The following is a 6,329-nucleotide window of genomic DNA, read 5'->3' on the forward strand; positions in this document are numbered from 1 at the left end:
AGCAAAAGGGAGAGAGAGAAGGCTCTTGTGTGGGCGCACTCTTTAGAAATGTAGAAAAATTCCTATGGTATATCAGAAGAAATATTATAAAACATAATTTTTAATGTTTAAAGTTTAAAAACGTAATTACCCATAGAAGTGATCCATGTGAAATAAAGATATTACAGATAAAGAATTAAAATGTTCTGGTCTGTTTTTTTCACAATAAGTGATTGAAAAGGTTGTAGACACTTGATTGTCTTACCCCCATTTCCCCTGACCAGTACAGAATGTCTGTATTAATGGGACCGAGGAGTGGTCATAGCGATAATGATAAGTAAGTCAAAAAAAGGGCTGCTTACAATCGGAAATTAATGGTCACCAACATTCAAAAAACCTGACTTTGTAACATATGCCAAAATTATTGGTCGTAAGCCTTTCGTAGAGAGAAAATATCGTAAGAACCAGAATTAGTGGTGATACTGCTGTTGGCGTCGCAACTAACATAGAAAGGAAAATAATTCCTGCTCTACAACACCAGGTATTCGCAGGGGGTCTCCTCTCCCGGTACTAACCCAGGCCAACGCTGTTTGGCTTCCAAGATCGGACGAGATTGGGCATTTGCAGCGTGGTATGATAGTAGAGAATTTATGTGATAAGTACACCAATGAGAGTGCACCTATATAGGAAATTAGAGAGAAGGGTGGAAACAATAGAGAAGACGAAAAGGAATGAATGATAAAGAGGGAAGAAATGTGTGGATCTGCTTTCCACGTTAGGCACGGCTCACAAAATCCCACATCCGTGGTATCATGCTCCGTGGATCGTGGATGAGAGTTCACGAAAAATAGTAGAACAAGAAAAAGGCACAAAATCAATGATTCCAGTACACTTATATATTGGAAAGAGGTAAGCAAAATGGGATATTCTGTGTCACCAAACAATTATTATTAAGCCTCTGACAGTAATTGCTGATATTGGCGCACGTTATAGTGCACCTAGGGATGAACAAGGTATAGAAATTAATTCATATTAAAGAATTACAGTACATATCATGAGTCAAAAAAGGCTAGACCCGAAATGCAATATTATCATCAGTAAATAAGATAGCACTGGAAATCACAATGGATGAGATCATGTAGCAGTATACTGGCCTCTGCTGGTGATAAAACAAACTAATAGTGTGAGATATCTGCCTGGTGCTATCTTCAGGGTAATAGACAAATACAAACTCAGTTTTTGGAATTAAATCAGGGTCCTAAAGCAGCAGACAATATATATACAAAAGAGCTGGGATGTGTAGTGGAATGCAGATTAGGGTATTACACATATATTATCCTGCTGTCTGTGTATAATTGACACAGGACAGAATTGGGCTTACGGTCACCAAAATGAAAGGTTTCAGAAAGGATCAAGGCATAGTCAGGTGCAGGTGAAGGTGCCAAAAAGTCACTCCATCAGCGCCCCCCACCCACCCACCCCATGGAGAGAACAAAGAAAGAAAAAGAAAAGGGATTGACAAATAATATAAAGGGGAAGAGACATGGTGATGGCTAGAATAGGGGAAGTTGGATTAGTTATGGATATTATACATAAAGTCACTGGTGTAAAAGTACATGAGATTAAGTGAGAATGTTAATAGTTAGCCGTGCATGCACTTGACATGCAGAATTGTGGTTGGCACCCAGATTAAATGAATGCTGTTGGTTAATTGCATAGGGCGCATCAGCAGGTATATATATATCTCAGTCATAATATGACATGAGCGGTAAACTCCTCATTGGTGGTATTGAAGACATAAGTGTGGGAGCACTTATGTGATATTATGGCTGAGATATATCGACGACATATTTATCATCTGGGATGGAGAGAGGGATCTTCTCATGGATTTCATAAAACTTCTCAACACTAACGATCTTAACATCGCATTGGCATACACCATCAGTGCAGAGACAGTTCCATTTTTGGACCTGAATATCTACAAATCCACCACAGGCTTTCTAGAGACAGAGTTATATCGAAAGGAGACTGCAACCAACAGTCTCCTTTTCCAGACTAGCTCACATTTCCCTCCCACCATTGAAAATATCCCCAAAGGGGAGTATCTTAGGCTGAGACGTAATTGTTCAGAGGATTATACCTTCAAAATCAAACGCAGAGAACTTACCAATCGCCTCCTAGCCAGGGGTTATAGTAGACGCTCACTTAAACGGGCTTACTCAGCCACAGCAATGGTGAAGAGAGAAAGCCTTATCTTCAGGAAGAAGAAAGAGGTCCCGGAACAGGATAACACTATCAGATTCATAGGAACTTTCTGCCCTGAGTGGAAGATGCTCAAGAGCGCCATAACCAAAACCTCTCCATATTACAGTTGGATCCTGACTTTTCTCCCTTTCTGAATTCTCCCTTACAGATGAGCTGGCGTAGATCCAAGAACATTAAAGACCAGCTAGTCAGGAGCCATTTTGTAACATCTACATTTAAGAAACCCACCGTAACAGGCTCTTTCCCCTGTGGCCGATGTAAATCATGCCCACAGATATTGCAGACCAATTCTGTCATTGACAGATATGGCCAAACAATAAGGCTACAACATTTTTTCAATTGCGATACCCAATCGCTGATTTACTGCATAACCTGCGGGTGCAATCTTAAATATGTTGGCATGACCACACGCAAACTCAAGGAGAGAGTTCTTGAACACCTTGGCAATATCCGTAATGCAGTAAAAGATCTTGCCCGTATGAAACAACTTACTTCAGTCGCCAGGCATTTTCATTTTCACCACAAGGGATCCGTCAAAGAATTCAAGGCCTTTGGCCTAGATCGTGTCCAGTTGGGTGTAAGAGGAGGGGACATTACCAAGGAACTCTACAAGAAAGAGAGCGAATGGATTTTTCGTCTCAACAGTCTCAGGCCCTTTGGCCTGAAAGAGAACATTAATTATGCTGTCTTCCTTTGATCAATTTGTTTTTAATTATAATCATTTTTAGCTTTTTGCATAATTTCCCTTCTCTGGTTCTCTTTCTGTTTTTTCCCCTTCCTTCTAATATTCCTCCCCTTCCGTTATCCCACCCTTTCCCCAACCACCTCCCCTTAACCTCACCAACCCCACTAAACTGTTTCCCCTCCCCCCTTTCCCATTTTCCCTTGTCCTTCTTCCCATACCCCAAAACCCCCCCAACCCCCCCCAACCCATAAACCCATTACATCAACACACCCCCACACAGTCCAGCACAGGCCACCACATCTTTCATCGCCCCTCATGTTCCAGCATTAACACACAGAAGTTACCTTTCCAACATCCTTTTTTCATCTATCACATCCACAGGCACCCTCCCCCTTTTTGTTCCATGCCCGTAATCTGCAATTTCCCAGTTCTTCTCTCCTTTACTTTCTAATCCTTCCCATTTCCCTTTTCACCCCTTTATTACCTCGGTATACCACCCCCATTCAACCTAACATTTCCATGTCCTTTACACTTTCTCCCTTCCCCTTCACCCATCATCAGCCTCACTCCCGCACTTACGTCTGCCTTAATACACTGCATTTTTCTCACTACACTCATATCCCTCACATAAGGGTGAATCACATTACCAGGTTATGGATATGAATATATAATACTCCAGGCTAATTATATTTAGTCATTATATTTAGTCATCCTTTGCCTCTTTATAATATTCAATTTTTATTCACCTTATCCCCTTTTTCTTCTAGTTTCACTTATTTCTTTTCCAACAGTACAAATCACCTCTGATATTCCGATCCCATCACCTTTCTGCCTTCATATTTATTGATAAATGGGTACACATTTAAAAAAAAAAAAATTCACAATCTGTCACACTCCTACTTTACCTCTCCCTCATTCCGGTATTTCTATGGCGCCTATATATTTACTATATACCTGCTGATGCGCCCTATGCAATTAACCAACGGCATTCATTTAATCTGGGTGCCAACCACAATTCTGCATGTCAAGTGCATGCACGGCTAACTATTAACATTCTCACTTAATCTCATGTACTTTTACACCAGTGACTTTATGTATAATATCCATAACTAATCCAACTTCCCCCATTCTAGCCATCACCATGTCTCTTCCCCTTTATATTATTTGTCAATCCCTTTTCTTTTTCTTTCTTTGTTCTCTCTCCCCCCTTTTCCATAAGTCTTTCCCTCCGTTTTTGCAATATCCTTCATTTGCCATCTACCAAGATGGCGTCCGAAGCTTCATAATCCCGTCCCTCTGCAACCAGCTGACCATCTTTCCCAGTCATATTACGAAACTGCTATCCAGTAAAATGGCGCCCCAGGTCTCACAAATCCCCGCCTCCCAATCTCCGTCAGGCTCCGTCTCCGTCTCACTGACTGGCGCATCCGAGTGGCAGCTGATTGCTCCCGCCCACCGCGCCCGGCCTATTATGTTAGCAGCCAATACGAACCTCTAAGCTGCATTAAAACCCCGTTCCCCACCCACCCCTCCAAACCCGGAAGTGAACAAGCCCGCACGAGCGAAACGCATCTTCCACTGGGGGGGGGGGGGGGGGACCGCTGATGGAGTGACTTTTTGGCACCTTCACCTGACTATGCCTTGATCCTTTCTGAAACCTTTCATTTTGGTGACCGTAAGCCCAATTCTGTCCTGTGTCAATTATACACAGACAGCAGGATAATATCTGTGTAATACCCTAATCTGCATTCCACTACACATCCCAGCTCTTTTGTATATATATTATCTGCTGCTTTAGGACCCTGATTTAATTCCAAAAACTGAGTTTGTATTTGTCTATTACCCTGAAGATAGCACCAGGCAGATATCTCACACTATTAGTTTGTTTTATCACCAGCAGAGGCCAGTATACTGCTACATGATCTCATCCATTGTGATTTCCAGTGCTATCTTATTTACTGATGATAATATTGCATTTCGGGTCTAGCCTTTTTTGACTCATGATATGTAATTCTTTAATATGAATTAATTTCTATACCTTGTTCATCCCTAGGTGCACTATAACGTGCGCCAATATCAGCAATTACTGTCAGAGGCTTAATAATAATTGTTTGGTGACACAGAATATCCCATTTTGCTTACCTCTTTCCAATATATAAGTGTACTGGAATCATTGATTTTGTGCCTTTTTCTTGTTCTACTATTTTTCGTGGACTCTCATCCACGATCCACAGAGCATGATACCACGGATGTGGGATTTTGTGAGCCGTGCCTAACGTGGAAAGCAGATCCACACATTTCTTCCCTCTTTACTCATTCATTCCTTTTTGTCTTCTCTATTGTTTCCACCCTTCTCTCTAATTTCCTATATCTCGTCCGATCTTGGAAGCCAAACAGCGTTGGGCTGGGTTAGTACCGGGAGAGGAGACCCCCTGCGAATACCTGGTGTTGTAGAGCAGGAATTATTTTCCTTTCTATGTGAGTTGCGACGCCAACAGCAGTATCACCACTAATTCTGGTTCTTACGATATTTTCTCTCACAAAAGGCTTACGACCAATAATTTTGGCATATGTTACAAAGTCAGGTTTTTTGAATGTTGGTGACCATTAATTTCCGATTGTAAGCAGCCCTTTTTGGGACTTACTTATCATTATCGCTATGACCACTCCTCGGTCCCATTAATACAGACATTCTGTACTGGTCAGGGGAAATGGGGGTAAGACAATCAAGTGTCTACAACATTTTCAATCACTTATTGTGAAAAAAACAGACCAGAACATTTTAATTCTTTATCTGTAATATCTTTATTTCACATGGATCACTTCTATGGGTAATTACGTTTTTAAACTTTAAACATTAAAAATTATGTTTTATAATATTTCTTCTCATATACCATAGGAATTTTTCTACATTTCTAAAGAGTGCGCCCACACAAGAGCCTTCTCTCTCTCCCTTTTGCTAGTACATGATATAAACAATGCTTACTTTCCTTCAACCATTTATACAATACAATTTGTATTACAGATGTATTCTTTCTTTAGGAAAGATATACTTCTGAAAAGTTGAAACAAACAAACATAGGGGGTCATTCCGAGTTGTTCGCTCGTTGCCGATTTTCGCAACGGAGCGATTAAGGCAAAAATGCGCATGCGCATGGTTCGCAGTGCGCATGCGGTTAATATTTTAACATAAAACTTAGAAGATTTACTCACGCCCGAACGAAGATTTTTCATCGTTGAAGTGATCGTAGTGTGATTGACAGGAAGTGGGTGTTTCTGGGCGGAAACTGACCGTTTTCTGGGAGTGTGCGGAAAAACGCAGGCATGCCAGAGATAAACGTGGGAGTGTCTAGAGAAACGGGGGAGTGGCTGGCCGAACGCTAGGCGTGTGTGTGACGTC

The 6,329-nt window shown here is 41.3% G+C and overlaps 1 pseudogene; it reads right to left on the reverse strand.

Moving 5' to 3' along the window:
* Positions 1-505: 505 nt before the first annotated feature.
* LOC134913809 (5S ribosomal RNA) lies at positions 506-624 on the reverse strand (annotated as a pseudogene).
* Between the last annotated feature and the right edge of the window lie 5,705 nt (positions 625-6,329).

Source organism: Pseudophryne corroboree, chromosome 4, assembly GCF_028390025.1.
Source record: "Pseudophryne corroboree isolate aPseCor3 chromosome 4, aPseCor3.hap2, whole genome shotgun sequence".
In the NCBI taxonomy this organism is placed as follows: Eukaryota; Metazoa; Chordata; class Amphibia; order Anura; family Myobatrachidae; genus Pseudophryne; species Pseudophryne corroboree.